The sequence below is a fragment of the Pararge aegeria genome, chromosome W (assembly GCF_905163445.1).
Source record: "Pararge aegeria chromosome W, ilParAegt1.1, whole genome shotgun sequence".
NCBI lineage: Eukaryota > Metazoa > Arthropoda > Insecta > Lepidoptera > Nymphalidae > Pararge > Pararge aegeria.
The window spans coordinates 598782-615842 of NC_053207.1; the positions used below are offsets into that span (position 1 = coordinate 598782).

General features: G+C 31.7%; 1 protein-coding gene and 1 pseudogene across 1 annotated transcript in view; one reads left to right on the top strand and one right to left on the bottom strand.

Moving 5' to 3' along the window:
* The window catches only part of LOC120635896 (gamma-aminobutyric acid receptor subunit beta-like), a 209193-nt gene that overhangs the window by 92602 nt on the left and 99530 nt on the right, over nucleotides 1-17061 (top strand). The gene's annotated exons all lie outside the window — the stretch shown is intronic.
* LOC120635905 lies at nucleotides 5813-7531 on the bottom strand (annotated as a pseudogene).

Genomic DNA, 17061 nt, shown 5'->3' on the forward strand with positions numbered 1-17061 from the left:
TATCTGTGCGACATAGTCGCATTATGTGACTAAGCTCTTTAAATAAAGAAGAAAAAAAATCCTTCTCGTTTTAGGAGGAGACGCGTGCCCAGTGTTAGTGAGCTGGTGATGTGATGACGATGATGACGACCTACCTGGCGACTTGGATTTAACCTCCAGCATTTAGTTTGAAAAGATATTGGGCTCTAAAAGATGTCATGAAAAACCCAGATATACCAATTAAAGGAAAAAAGAAAATATTTAATTCATGTATACTGCCCCAAGTATGAGTTACGGATGTCAGACTTGGAGTTGCAAAATAAAAATATTAAATCACTTGAAGTTTGCCAACACAGAATGGAAAGAAGTATATTAAACATAAAATTAAGAGATAAAATTAGGTTAACAACAATTAGGAAGCGAACCAAGATTATAGACATAAAATACAGAATCAAAAAACTTAAATGGAAATGGGCTGGCCATTTAATAAGGAGTAAGACAGAAAAATGGGCAAAAGAAATAATGGAATGGTGTCCTGGATATAAAAAGAGAAGTAAGGGTAGACGGTATCGTAGGTGGGAAGATGATATTAAAAAAGTGGCAGGAACAATTTGGATGAGGAAGGCAAGGGATAGATCTTTGAGGAGAACGCTTGGGGAGGCCTATGCTGAAGACCAAGACAATCAAATAACCGGTGTCTAGTATACGTAATTTTGTACCAAAACAGTTGTTACTTTGGAAATACTAAGTAGAAATAAGTTGAAATGTAATATTTAAGATTGTTAATAAATGTTTTTATTATTATTATTATTATTATTATGCTTGGTTTATGCTTTACGTTTTATTTGAAGAACCTAAAATTTTATTACATTCAATGTTTTATATATAATTATATATGTAATTTCTGAATTTTCTCTGGTCTGTTCTGGTGAGAGGCTTGGCTGTGGCTAGTTATCACCCTACAGACAAAGCCGCATAGCGATTTAGCGTCCCGGTACGATGTCGCGTATACACCGAGAGTATGGGCTTAATATAACTGCAATGTCTCTGAGATCAGAGACAGATCTGCCCGTTATCATCTTCACTTAACAGCAGGCGAAAATGAAGAAGTGATATACTTTTATGTATATAGTATACTAAGATATAGAATAAAATAAATAGATATCTATCTGCTTGATTACATTGCATGGGCATTAGTAAGCCATAGACACGAGGGCATTGGGAAGGTTGCCTTTAAAAAATCACTTTTAGTGATAAGGTCGCCTTTGCACTCTAGCATTAAGTACTATTACTTTTCTTTTGTGTTTTCCTTCTGTGTTTCGTTGCAATAAAGTTTTTCCATAATATTTTATTGGTCATTTATTTTACTTGCACAATGTTGCCGTTCGATTCTCGGGTCGAGTCAAAAGTTGTTGGGTATTGTGTGATGATAAAAGCATCCGATACATCTCGGACACGTACAAGAAACGTCTGGATATAGCTGTGTAAGGCAGTCGTGCGGTAAAAGTGCAGCTGACCGTAGATAAGCTTAAGTCACGGAGTACAACCTACTTTAGTTCCTACGTGAGAACACCTTTGCCACCGCGGTTCAAAGGTGAACTCCCCAGTCCGTTTTTGGCCTGAGGGTAAGAGGAAGCGAAGCAAAGAATCTCGTTATAGATTAAGTTACTTTTATATCGATATTAGTGTATCTCAAGAAAAAGGCAAAGACAAATATTTCTGTATCCATAGAAGGCACTTTTGATGATTAGTTAAATACGAAAGAACAATGGCGGAGAATTCGTGAGCGTCTACAAATGTGAATAATACAGATGTAGATATTATTCTATATTTTTCCAAATGATGCTTATGGCTTGTTTAAGTCTCAAAAAAAACATTTTTTTTATTTTGAACTCAATTGACTAGTCTAAAGAATATTATAATCTGTGCGCGACGAAATAAAATCAAAGAGTATATAAACAGCAAATGAAACCACAATTAATAAAATCACGAATTTTGTTTTTAATACTAACGCTAATGAGTTTATATGAGGTTTGTAAATATTCATGCTTAATGAGATCTTACATGAAAATATAATGAACTTTTGTCTTCTATATTAATTATGATTACGAAATTTGGATGTTACAAACACTAAATAAGCATTCCAATATTAATTAAGTTAACAACTTCAAACCGTAATATCTTTATTTAATGACTTTAATTAAAATGTTAAGGAATTCAAACGCAACACATGATCTTATTTTTCATTAATAAACGCAACAAGAAAACCTCACCAAAAACTTGTTTAGGAGTTCGCCATTGTTCTTTTTATTCTTGGTTATTTATTTTAAAAATAAGTTTTTTTCACATTTTTCTAACGCACACTTTTATTTATTTTCGCGCTCTAGAGCTCAATAAGCTCGTAATAATTGACGAAACGAGCAGTTGGCGCACCTGCTGGTAAGTGAAATAACTTATCTATGAACAGAGCATCACACCAAATTGTACTCTCTTGATATGTATTTATATCTCTGTAACTACTTTTTTTCTTTGGTGTACAATAAAAGTGTATTCATTCATTCACTTCGCAAGGCATGCAAGGAACACGTCCTAAAAAGCACCCTGTGTCTATTAACCCGAGGCGTAGGTGTTAAGTCTCATGTGCCTGTAATTACATGGGCAACTGCACCCTTAATAACGGAACACAGAAATGCTGCTTGGCGGCAGAACTTAACATGTTCGTAGTACTCTTCCGGACGAGCTCTGACACGAAAAGCTCTCCGTTTTTAAATATTGGATAGAAGCAGGCGTTACTTAGCGGAAATCCATAATATATTATGAAAATTAAGCTTAATTTGCTCTACTTCGCGAACAACAGTAGAAATCTATATATATAAAAGAGAAAGTGTGTGGGTATGTTCCGTATAGGCTCCGAAACGGCCGGACCGATTTCAATGAAACTCTCAGGGAATCTCCGGATTGACCTGGCAAGTAATCCTGTAAGGTTTGCTGACGATCGGAGCACTCCTATTTTTGAACTGTCAAATACAGCTTTTATTTACTATGATGATATTCTATTGATGCGTGTACATGGGTGTAGATAATGATCTGCACCCGCTGGAGAAGAGAATAGAAGAGAATGAATACGGAGAGAAATAAATGATTTAATATATTATGAGACTTAAATTAAAAAATTAGTGATATAAGTTTATTGTTTCAGTAAAATAAAGCAAAATCTAGCCTACTAGTACTATATATAATATATTAATTTTCATAATTCAAAAAGCTCTACTATGACAAAAACTACTCATAGCATGGACTTCTGCAAAGATAGATAGGTAGAAAGTTAGAATTGCACAAAATAAAGGAAAAGTATTGTAATCAAAAAAATCTAAAACTAATCTTGTAAAATAAGTATTCTAGCCTAGGGATCTTTACGTCTTTACAAAATAAAGATTCATCGATCAAGAAGCGTCGTCGTCATTTGATCTGCCAGTTAATTGAAAAAGCAAGTAAACACTAACAAAGAAAATTAAATTCTTTCTCTCTACGCGACTATCATGCTATTTTGTAGTAGCTACCTAAGTTGTGTTTTACGTTGAGTCCGTCGTCAAAACATCTTTGATGTAAATTTAATAAAGCAAAAATTTGTAAAGGATAGATTCCTTTAGCGATTTTAATACTGCATGAGATATTACTTTAATTAGGGCTGGTGCCTTAAGTTGTTCTAGTTATAAAGTATATTTATATATTCTGAAATATGAAGAGTCTCGATGCAGTTCAATCTCAAGAAACACCAAGCATTCACTGAAATTAATATTTATAAATATGTATTATCAAATGAGTTTGAATATATTATGTCTTTTCTATATATCTTTATACTAATTATAATACACTGGAAGAGTTTTTGTTTCTGTTTGAATGCGCTAAGCTATGTAACTATCGAGTCGGATTTAAATATTAATTTTGCATAAGACATCCTCATTCTTCAGGGCGGCTATAGACTATTTACATCATTAAGGAGCCAAGAAAACAGAGTAATAACGCGTTATTGTGTAATAGATTAGTGGATGAAAGTTAAAAAAATAATAATATATCATGACCAAAAAACATTATTTAATAGTAGTAGAAGTAAAAGTATTGTATTAAAATAAAATAGATCAGAAAACAACCGCATTTGGATGGTAGTCTAGACATCATTACACATTGTAGTCAATTTTTATTTTTATTTAGGTTCGAGTCACCAATGAAATTAATAAAAAAATTAATGTGATTAGTTTTAAGTTAAGTCTTGTAAGTGAACTGTGTGTCAAGTTTTTAAACCTTACGAGAGCGTAAAGAATAGCCGTATTAAAATGCACAATAAATTACTTTCTATTAGATGTTCTTGTAATCCTACCTTTTAAAGGTTTCTCTTGTTTTGATTAAGTTAAATAGAAAATGGAAATAGAACGTGAAATAGAAGCTCCGTTACTTTACATCTGTATTTTTTTATTAGTTTTTTTGCTTGAAGACTTAATAGAATGTTCCATTACTACATTCCGTTTGATTGGCATTTCTCCGTATTTTTTATTTTTCGCAGAACTTACTCGACAAGGCCTAGAAACAAGAAGATATTATTTCTAAAGGTAGAGTAAGGCAGAACATTCATAAGGCTTAACAGGGCTGTAATGTTAAATGAAATTCATTACCCCCATGGATGGAAATGAGATTTGAATTAGGAAACATCCCATATTCTAAGAAAATTCTGTTAGCCCTGTGAAGACAGTACTTTTACAGTTTACTTTTATTTATTGTTTTCATATACTTCGTCACAAAAGGCACCTACTGCTTCAAACCATAATGATAAGGAAGATTGCAGGAAAAAGAGGGGTTGGAAGGCGAAAGAAGTCCTACGAAATAAGGTAAGTGATACAAATAAGGCCTACCTAATTATAAACACTCATATCTTGATAAATATTCAAAAAAGATCATAAATAAAAGCACGATATTATTCTTTAGTTTATACATTTTATGTAATTAAGAAAAAATATTATAATCATTTATCAAAAATCACTTAAACAGAGGTAATTCTGAAACCTTAGCATTTGGCCTTTTTAAAACATAGTAACTTAACAAAGCCTATATACTTTACTTGTAGGAATTGTGTTATTAGAGTATAAATTATATAAAAATATGTACTTGTTAGCCATTTAATAAGTGCTTCCATGAGATCCTTGCATAACTTTTTAAATTATTTTACTAAATATTTTGCTTAAATTACTAGTCAGACTTGAAGTCGCAAATTAATAAGAAATAAAGAGTTACTTAAAAAAAAACCTATGCATACAAACAAAAGTTAGCAAATTAACATGTCTTCTCAAAAATATTACAAAATATTTAAAAATTAAATATACTTTGATAGGCCTTAATTAAATAAGGTAACTAAATAAGGCCTTGTAACATAATAGCATAATTTTCTTAGGAATATAATCAGTCTTAAACTGATAATACTAGTAGAGGTAACTAAAAAATCAATTTTCCTGACAGGATTAGGACATACAAATGCATCTAGATCACTTTTTGTCAAGCCAATGCAATCCTCATGGTACCACTGATGACACTCCACGCATTGTCTCATATCTGCAACTCTCTCCTCTTTACATGCAAGGCAGTACCACTGTTCTCACCCGATTTCAAGTTAATAGAACGTTTACTTTTTTGTTTGTAGGTTTTTTTTGTAGCTTTCTTTATAGATTTCTTTCCTTTCCTTGTATTATTTGAATTCTTCTTTTTTGGTTCTTTATCTGTATTAAATAAATCTTTGGTAACTCTCTGACCTTTATAATTTAAAGCTTTCCTACGTGGACGGTTCTTAACAACATTGTAATCAGGTGTAGGCATAAATTTTTGGAAATCAGTCTTCTTACTTACAGCAATTTTGACCAAAGGTTCATCATCTTCAGTATCTTCGCCGTCGGACTTAGCTAAAGTAATGTTATTGGGATTTACATTTTCGATGTCACAATCTGTGTCTGAAGAAGAATAAATTCTTAAGCGTTTCGGTGGAATAAACCTGTTTATAAATGAGTACCCATTGTCTTCTTCAGACGCTGTACTATACTGCTCTTCATCTGTACTATCACTATATTCTACAAGTCGTTTGGTAGTCTGTAAGCCACTGGGCCCGTGGTGTAATGTGCTCTACGGGGGAAGCAAATGAAAATACTCGAAGATCAGGTGTGCCAGGAAATAATGGCAAGACTTTTTCGGCATCAATCAGATTATGCAAATGCTGAATATTCGCGATGGGTGAGGACTGACGTGAATCAGTGTCTGTTTCAATGTTAGTATCGGATCCTGCCAAATTTTCGTGAGGTTTTCTTGCAATTGCATTTATTAATTGTGAAGATTCACCGCAGTCGTTTGAATTACTGGCACTAATACGACGCTCTGTCAAGATGGAAGGAGCGAAATCAGTTTCAGGTATTGCATCCGCATTTAATGGATAAAGTCCAGTAGCTTTGAATCCACTCGTTATATTTGCATAGGTCATGCTCTTTGACCATACCTTAGATAAAATTACGTTAAATCGTGTTTTAGTGACCTGTTTAGCACGCGTTTCGTACATATATTGCAGAACTTCTTGATCCCAGTAAGATTCAAAAGGTTTGTAACAAGCTTTGTCAAGAGGCTGCAATTCATGTGTCGTATTAGATGGTAAACAATAAAGCACAATGTCATGTTTTTCAGCTGTTTCGGCAATACGGAAATCCAGATGACATTTGGCACCGTCAAAAATAAGAAGGCATTTTCCAGGGGCCTTATACTTTGATAAGTGTTCAATAAAAACATTAAACAACTCAGTTGTCATACTCCCATGTGCACAATTGATCCTGCAGGCAAATTGTCGTCATACTCCGGTTTCTTCCTTTTTCCCTTAAACAGCATCATGGGTGGTATCGGATTCCCTATAGCATTAGCACATCCAACTACAGTGACGTTCTCACCATGCTCAGAGCCTTGCATATGCACTCTTTTAGCACCCTTCTGAGCAATCACTGTTTGTTGGTGATGTAATGTAAGCCGACAACCCTTCTCGTCCATATTGTAAATTTTTCAGGATGGTAATGAAGATCTAATTCATCGTACAGCTTACGAACTTCATCGAAATGATGAGCGACAATAGTTTTATTTAATTTTTGGGCCCGAGCTGGGTTTAAGAATTGTGCTTTTCGTTTAGCTAACTCTGATTTCGTTGTAAAAACAATCTCAACCACCCTTTTCCTGCAAGTCCTGAGTAGTATAGAATGCCGTATTTGCCTCACTTCTTCGCTTCGCTTCGCCCGGTTTCCCTCATCCTCATCCCCAAAATTTTTTGAGGATTCTAATAAGATTCTTATTGGATTTTGATGAAAATCTAACTAATTCCAATTGCGATATATAGGTCAAAATACTATCTCATAGCACTCATATATGCGCCGACTCTACCTCACTACCTCAGGTTTTTACCTAAGTCTGTGGATTCTAATTCATATTGGAATATAGTTCCTGGATGAGTGTAATGCGTATTGGGATAAGTTCCAATACGCATTACACTATAGCAGATATAACTTTTTTTATTAACTTTACTATTCGATATAGGTATATTCGAATTCTAACAAGTTTCTAAAACCAAAGCTATTATTCTAATTATTATTAGATTTTCTCGTACTTTAAATTAGTAATTCAAATTATCGTAATTTCAATTAGTAAATTCATACTTTGATAAGATGAAACCAAAATATATAAACTTAACATATTTCAGCGTTATCAAAATAATTACGTTTTGATTAAGTTTATTAAGGTCTCAATATGTGATATTGATATTTTGTTAATATTATGTGCATATACTTAATGTATATGCACATAATATTTGGAAAATAAGAATATTTACAACTTATTAAAACAGGTTTATGAAAACATTACGTACGATAGGTTTAACATATTACAGAATTATTAAAATAATTTTGGTTTCATTAAGTTTATTAAGGACTTTATATTACGATAGGTTTAACAATAGCATTATCAAATGGATTTTCGTTTGATTAAGTTTATTAAGAACTCTATATTTGATATTACGATAGGTTTAACATATTACAGAATTATTAAAATGATTTTGGTTTCATTAAGTTTATTAAGGACTTTATATTACGATAGGTTTAACATATTACAGCATTATCAAATGGATTTTCGTTTGATTAAGTTTATTAAGAACTCTATATTTGATATTACGATAGGTTTAACATATTACAGCATTATCAAAATGATTTTGGTTTGATTAAGTGTATTAAAGACTCGATAATTGTTATTGACAAAGGATATGCACATCATGTTTGAAACATAAGAATATTTATAACAAAAAAAGAGAAATTCTTAGTAGAGCATCGTTTAAAATAAGACAATGTATTGTTAATAAATTATTTTCGTCTCGAAAAGATTCCAAAGTTTTTTTAATTCTATTTTATGGAGCACTGAAATAAATAACACGCAAGTAACCTTTCCCAAAGTATTTTTTGTTGCACATTCCTCGTTACAAACAATAAACCTACCTGATTGCAGACAAGAACTTACTTGTTCAACTCAAAAAAAAATATATTGTTCGTTGGAACATTATCTAAAGAATTTTTTTTATTTAACTATACGAAACACCGTAATAAATAACCCAACCTTTCCTTTGTCAAAGTATTTTTTATTGTCCATTCCTAGTTACAAGCAATAAACAGCCACGGTAGTTTCAATGATTAATTAAAGACAAGAACAAACTTGTATTATAAAAATGTGCGTATAAAACGTTTCACTCAACCATACAAGCCATAAGTTTATTCAGTGTCCGACTGTTAGTATCTAACCCAGTATTTTAAAAGTCTTTAAGGCATAAGTTTATTCAGTGTCAGACTGTTAGTATCCAACCCAGTGTTTTAAAAGTCTACTTATTAAACACTTACTAAGATCGACCAGTGGTGTGAAACAACATTTATTTATCATGGAGGTAAGAATCACATACGTTTGATTTTTTTTTTTTCTATTCGTAACTTATAATTGAATCTTTACGATGTGGAACTGTTATGAATCTAATTAATATTTTGTTTTAATCGTGATCTCATATTTATTCTAGAATTCACCAAATGATGAATATACTTTAAAGCACTTCTATTATCCACTCAATATATCAGATGATCAAGATATGAGTGACAATAAAAAGACCGCAATGAGAAGGAGCAACAGTATAGATGCTTTTTTTGAAAAGCAAAAGAAAAAGAAGAGACAGTCAAAGTCTTCATGTGTAGCGCAAGCAAGTGACGGGGGCCTATCATATATCTCATCCAACGACGATGACAGTATCAGTGCAACACATCTAATCAAAATAGACATCTATGACATGAAGTCTTAAAGATGTTTCGCCTCTTGAATACTAGAAATATGCAGATTTGCGATTAAAGTACTACGTTGAATCTGCTGGTGATAAGCACTATCAAAGCATGCGAGATATTATATACAACATTACAAAGCAAATCGCTGGGAAGCATGACTGTAAAAAATACTTTATTGACAGAGATAACCAGAAACAATAAGTATTCTCTGAACCAGCGGTCGGTAAACATCACAAAGTAAAAAGACCCTCTATATAAACGTAGTTGTATTTTATTTTGTATTTTGCTTTAAAATTTATTTGAAAACAATAATGGGACTATTAAAAAGTACTTTACAAACAATAAAAAAAATAACAATATGAAATCCCACTCCAACCATTCGGATAGACAAATAATGAGGTGGTTCATTTCGTCAGATCCGTCATTCCATATTAAAACGTTCTACGAAACTACACGATGACAACTGAGTTCAGCAACATTTCTTTCGAGGAAGAAATGGTTACGTTGTGTGAAGAAGTGGAGACGAAAATAAACTCCTTTGTTGAAAAAATAGTTGAAGATATGGATATCGATCAGCAGTTGCACGATTTATGTGAGAACATGGAACGCGAGCATAAGGGGTATTCCAGTCCAATATTACCCTTAAACATAGGACTGATGATGACAGCTCTTCATAGGTCACAGTGTACACAAAAGTTATAGTTAATACTTTAAGATATATTTTTCATTGTATAATATAATGTTAGATTTGTACCTTGTTAAAATAAAAAACTATAATTTTTCGATTTTTTTTTTATTTCATCTCTTTATAAATAAAGTCTTAAACATAGATTGAACAAGTTGATCATTATATAAAGTATTATCAGAAAATAAATTTATAAATTTTGACATTGAGATATTATTAAATTTAAAATAAATATAAACTAAACAATATATTCCGCAAAATGAGCTAAAATAGTTCTGAAGTACTTTATCGTTGTGAATCCACTTTTTACAGTTAGTTTTTAGGAACATTTCATGGTAATCCATTGGTTTGCGACCAAACGAGTCAAAATATTCACCGACACCATTAGTATCAACATATATTGCTACCCAATGAGATCAAGGTTTTGTATCAGGATCTAAATTGCATATTAAATATGCTGGTGATGTTAAATATATCGGTATCTTATTAGCAGCAAAAACATTTAAGTGAATACTTGGATCGATAATTTTTAAATAGTTCTCAATCTCTGTGGTGTCCATTGAAAGTTTATAAAAAAAATTAAAAGCAAATAAAGAATCTTCTCTATATAATGGTTGTTTATGAAATGACTTGAAAATTAAATATTATCTTTATTTATATTATCTTAACTGTTATAGTCTAAACTTACATCTCGATTTTTATTTATTTCAATTACATTATCAAACTCTGCGTAAACTATGCAATTCACAGTTGTCGTTAAAGCTCTTTCAAATCGAACCTCAAATCTTACACTGCCCCGTTTAATGAGGTTCCAGTGAGAGTTTGAATTAGCAGACAAATCGGGGGTTAAATCAAAAGCAAAAAGACAATACCCATTATTATAATCCTCTTTAGAGACATCATTTCCATCATTCAAAAAATGAATTCCTGTTCCAGAGAATAAAGTATGATATGCACTTGTGAACACATTATCATCAAATGATGGTGTTAATGTTTTAGATGGTATGAATTGACCATCAACATATAAACCGAACAAGTTAAGTCCATGATTTCCAAAATTAAAAGGATTAGTATTTAGAGTTCCATTAAAAGCAGAGTTTCCTACGAATCCAATAATACATCTTTTGGGTATTTGTCCTAAAAACACATTATCTAGCATTTTACCCTGGATTCCAGATGGAATGGTTAACACTTTAACTTCAGCACGAGTGACAGGATATTTTGCAGTTGTAGTAGCTAACACTTTTTCATGTGCAATTAATACACTAGGATTGATCCGAACTTTACGCATTATAAGGCTAGCACTAGATAAATGCACTTTGAATTTACTATCTATAGATGAACACATAAGATTAAAACTATCTTTAGAACGTACGAGTTTTAGACGCATTTCAACACCATTGATTAAAAACTTGTCTTGATTAAAAATATCAGCATGTATATGACCAATCATTTCAATAGTTTGACTTTCCTTTGCTAATTCTTCTCTTTTTGCGTATCCCTGGTTTGAAGCATCACATGAATCCATTTTTGAAGCCGTATCTTTATACCAAAGACCACTAGTAAGGTGAGATTTTTTAGCAGCTGTACCATAATTAAGCAAAGTCTCGATGTAAGCTCGATATCCATAAGTGTTGTTTGGAGGTGTTACGAGCTTTTGATTTAAATATATGTCAACCTGACTAAAAAGTGAGTGAAGCCAATTGTTAACAGGAGCAACATTAGAAGCACTTGAAATGTTACTTGAATCGGTATTCTGAACTTTGGCTTTTATGTGCAGTAGGGTATGAGATAAATCAATGTAATCATCACCATTTCCTGGTACTAAAAATTCAATTGGTCCATCATCGGTCAATGATGAAATGGGGTTGTAATGAATCCATTGACCTCCCTCAATACTAGTCTGAGTCGATGGTAGAGCAAATAAATCCAACTCTGATTTTACGCATTCACAAGAATTATGATGTAAAAATGACATTTTTAAATTTTAACTTTTAAAAAAAATATCCTGAATATTACTATGTTTAATTTTCTTAGAACCTTTCTGTTTGAGAGTGTTTTTGGAAGTGACACGTTTTCTTTTTTGCCGTCTAATTTTATATCCTGATCCGTTCATGATGGAATCAATTTTTTTATCAGCTTTTTGTTTTAGATTCGAAGTTGCTGTTTTAAAACGTGATCTGATAGATTCATCTATTGGTTGTACATTCAACATGTCGGATAATAAACCCACACCAGCATTCAGAGCTTCTTTACCGACAACTTTTGTACCATTTTTCAAAAGTGGAAGAACAGATCTAAATAATCCACCCAAAAAACTACCTATACCATGACCTCGCTGATACGGTGCACCCTTGTAAATTGCACCTATACCTGTACCAGCTTGATGAGAATAATAATGTAAGTATGGGCAAGGCATTTTGAATGGAAGTTTTTTCACTTGATTCTCTTAAAATGTACTTTAATACACGTCGTCCCAAACTGGAATGGTACTTTTTGACCTGTACTCGTTCTTATATCTATTTCTATTACATCAAACTCTCTTCGCATGAGAGGTAGGTAATGAGGTGGTGAAAAAATATGCATTTTGTTTGCCCCGTATACATAGACTGCAGGATCAAGTGGAACGATTCTAAGAAGAGGGGCCATGACATCTCCAACAATTTGTGGTTCGATAATATCACAATAAATAAACAATTGAGTGGGTAATCCTAATTTTAAATTATAAGGATATGTTCCCGTTTTATTTTGAATTAGATTTGTATTTGGTTCAAACCCTAGCTGTAAACATAACTTGGTTGACAACTTAAGTACATCAATTGCATTATCCATACATAATACTGATACTTGACTTTTTATTTCATCATAATTAAACATAAGTTGAGTATCAGTATGTTTGTTTAATTCAGCTACAAGATGTTGAATGCTATCATAATTCATAGCAGGAATATGGCTTCTATAGTGTACTAATGAAATTATATCTTCATCAGGTATCATAATCCATTTTGATGTATAAATAACGTTTTCTGATTCCCGAACTGTATACATAGTACAAGGATATTGAATTTCAACAACTCCAATATACCATTCTCCTTCCAAAATAAGTGATTTTGGTAATTTGGTTGAGAACTTGGTCGTCGTGTTTTCTGGGAAGTACTCCATTGAACTATTACTAAGTAAAGTTAAATAAAAATTTTCTTCCATCATAACTTTTTAAGGCTGGATTCTAAAATCCAACTGTTAAACTTATCAGGATAACCTTTCCACTTGACAAGCAATTGTTTTCTGTTACCTGAATAGCGAGAGCATAGTATTTTATCAATATTATATTGAGTGGTGGGGTCATATGTTACTTTTTGCAATTCATCCTCATAGAAAATACCTACAATAGGCTCATCTTGAAGATCTGTGATGGTATAGACCACCTTACGCATACTATTTTTTATACCCGTTATTATAAATATTTCATCACTCCAATTAGTTTCATATCCTTTTTGGAAAATGTGTTTATATTTCGTTATCCTCACGTGATCACCGATTGAAAACTTAGTCTGCTTTGTAACACTAACTTTATTGTTGAGGCTTCCATATAAATTGTTCCATACTTTCATGATATTATCTACATTAACTTCAAATGGACACATTTTTATACTGGAATGAAAGCTATGGTTATAAGCATAGAGTAAATCTTGTAAAACATTAATATAAGTATAGGTATTTTTGTGAGTGAAATAACGCCACATTCTGGTTTTTAGTGTCCTTTGAAATCTCTCAACTATACTAGCTTTAATATCTGGGTTATTGATTGTATAGTAATTCATATTTTTACTTTTAAAGTATTGTCTAACATCTTTTGACACAAATTCAGTACCTTTATCAGATTGTAAGTGGGTGAGAGTTGCTTTAGCTTCGGTAAATATGCTTTCAAATGCTTGTTTTATATTTTTAGAATTTTTCTTTTTAAGTGCTCTTGCAAAAGCATATTTACTAAAAACATCAATAACACACAGAATATAGTTAAAACCTTCATTATATTGAGAATAAGTACGCATATCGCTTAAATCAGCCTGCCAAAGTTCATTAAAATTAGATAATATGTATTTGTTTCTGGGGAATTTCCGATGCACAGGCTTATGTAACGTATAAGTTTCTTGAGCTTGCAACCACTCTTTTACTTGTTTCCTATTCATTTTACCCTTTAATGCTCTTACCAAGTGATCTATGCTACTGTAACCAGCTGGGTTCGAAATGTCGTAATAGATATAATTTATGTCTAGTATGGATTCCATCTTTCCCAAATGTCGTGTTTTTTTCTTAACGATTTTTGAGTTTCAAGACTCTCACCATCATTTGAGGTACTACGTCTTCTGAATTTTGGTGATTTATTACTAATATTTTCAAAAGCTTGCGGATTACCAATACAAGTCGAAGGAACTTCTATATTTTTTAGAGCAACAATAAATTTTTCCCATCCGATAGGTTTAGGTCGTTTTAATGATCTTAACGTATAATTCACTAGATCAACAATATTACTATCATCTATAACTTCATTATCTAACACTAATACCCCATCATTTTTCCACCTAATTTTGTCTTTATGGTTTAGGAGAGTATTTAACAATATATCACCCTTTTTTTTGTACGTTTTTGGTATAAGTTTGTTTATATAAGTGGTTGTGTAAGAAATATCAATTGAAGAACCACATGCGTGCTTTTCATCTTCAGAGTCCTCACAAACTGCAGAATAATTGTCTTTGCTCTCCTTTTTAAGCAATTCAGTATCGTGCTTTTGCTCATTCTCTATAGTCACGGGTAGTTTTAATGGTCTCCTCTCTTCTCTGGTAAGGTGAAGATATCTTTGTAAAATTTGCATATACAATGACCATTTTTCACGGTCGTCCATTTTACTTTTTAGTATATTTTTCATTTCTTTGTCTAATCTTGATAATGAGTCTTCATGTATCGTATTTTCTGATTTTAAGCGTTCAATTACCTCTGGTTCAATAAGAATCATTTTCTTAGTGTACTCCATTTTTATACTAAATTAAACAATCCATTCAAAACAGCCCCCAATATAATCGGAAGAAATGCTCCTCCTTGCTGAATAATAATACGCTTTCTTACTTTACCTTTTCCTTTTTTAATTAATTTTCTTAGAATTGTTTTGTGTTTTTTCAGTTTACCCTTCTCACTATCCTTCAAAGGTACTTTACCATTCAATATATTAAAAATACATTCACTAATGCAATCAATTTCTTCGTCTTTGCAAACTTTTAATAACGCTGTACGATATTTAGGTTTAAGCGTAAGTAAAGCCCTTAATAAATCTTTATGAGTTTTTACACGTCCAAACATTATTATGTTCGTATTTTAATGTTTAAATCACATTTGTAGAAAAAAAGCAATTCAGTTTTACTATGCTTAAGATGGGTTCTCTTGCTTCTTTATATTTCGGGGTATCGTCTTTAAAAATTTCTTTGATATATTCACATACAATTTATTTCCTCTTTTTTAAGAGAACGAAGTAAAATTTTACGATATTTTGGTTTAAATGTTTGCAATGCAAATCTTAACTTTTTTATGTGTAACGTCGTGTTGCCTTCAACCATTATTTGTTACTGACATTAATCGAGTGCTGCACACCATATTTAAACCCCTTCTTAGGGACATATACTACACAGTCATTAGTAGAGGGGTCAATTTTAGTTTTAAAACGACATGCGTCATTTGTATTTTGTTTCAAATCAACCATTAAGTAACCATGAGGTTCCACAGTTGCATCTTTATAGGCCTCTTCGACAAATTTTGAATTGTCTGGAAACACCTGGCGTGCTAAATGACGTATTTGCGTCCGGTCTCTGGGATTTTTGAAGTAAATAATATAGCTTGTATTCAGAGAAATATCTCGTTGTCCTCTACCTTGATGAAATAAATTTTGAGTAATGTAAAACACGCTTAAATTTCTGTGATGACTACCTTTAGTAAAAATATCAACGATGCGGCCATCAGACTCTCGCATGAGATCATCAATTATTACTAAACGCGGTTGCTGACCATCAAACATACTCATTTCAGGAATTCCTTGTACATACGTTACATTTTCTAAATTATAAAGAGGTTGCATTTCATTATAACACCATAAAACTTGAGAAAAATGTGTGCTGCATACATTAGTACAGTTTTTTAAAAAAGTTGTTACAAAGTTTGATTTACCACAACCACTTGGACCTGCTACTATAGCAGTAAATGGATGTAAAAAATTATACATTTGTGAAGTGGTACGTGCTGTCTTGGTTATGGTAGAACAGGGAATGGGTTAAAAAAATAATATAACAGTATTTTAAAGTCACAAATATAATATGCTTAATAAAATGTTAATATTACAATGGAATCGATTTTATACACCTTTAATACATAATACAATTATTTGTAGTCTACATTATTTACAGTTTTAATACATCTTTGTATGTCAGCTAAATTATTCATCAATATTAATGATTAAAGAACTTTATAGCTAACATGGCTTTCCTTTTATTTATTATATTTTTCATAGCCTTGCTCTGTTGAAAGTAAAAAAATAACATAACTAATAATAATCAAATACATTTAAAAAAAAATTATAACAAATAAGTTACTTAATAGTATAGAGAAAACTTATTCTACAAACAAATACCATCGATAAAACTCATGATTCAGTATTGAGCAAATTAATTTTGTAGTGACCCCAAGCTAATGTTTCAGTAGAGTTATTGATAAAAAAATCGTTTTGTATCAGAATGTGAAAGTGATATTTTATTATTTTTTTGGGTAAATATAACATTTTTTATTGATCGAAATCTATACATTTCACATATCTCATTTTTCTTTTTGAATAGAACTGTTTTATAATTTTCCATTTGGAATGTTTTAGTAACTGATTTGTTAACTCCTTTTGCTTTTGCAACGAATTTATCTAATGAATTTATGGCATACATTTTTGATCTTAAACCAACAAATTCTGTGACAATTGTCCCGTTATTTTCATCT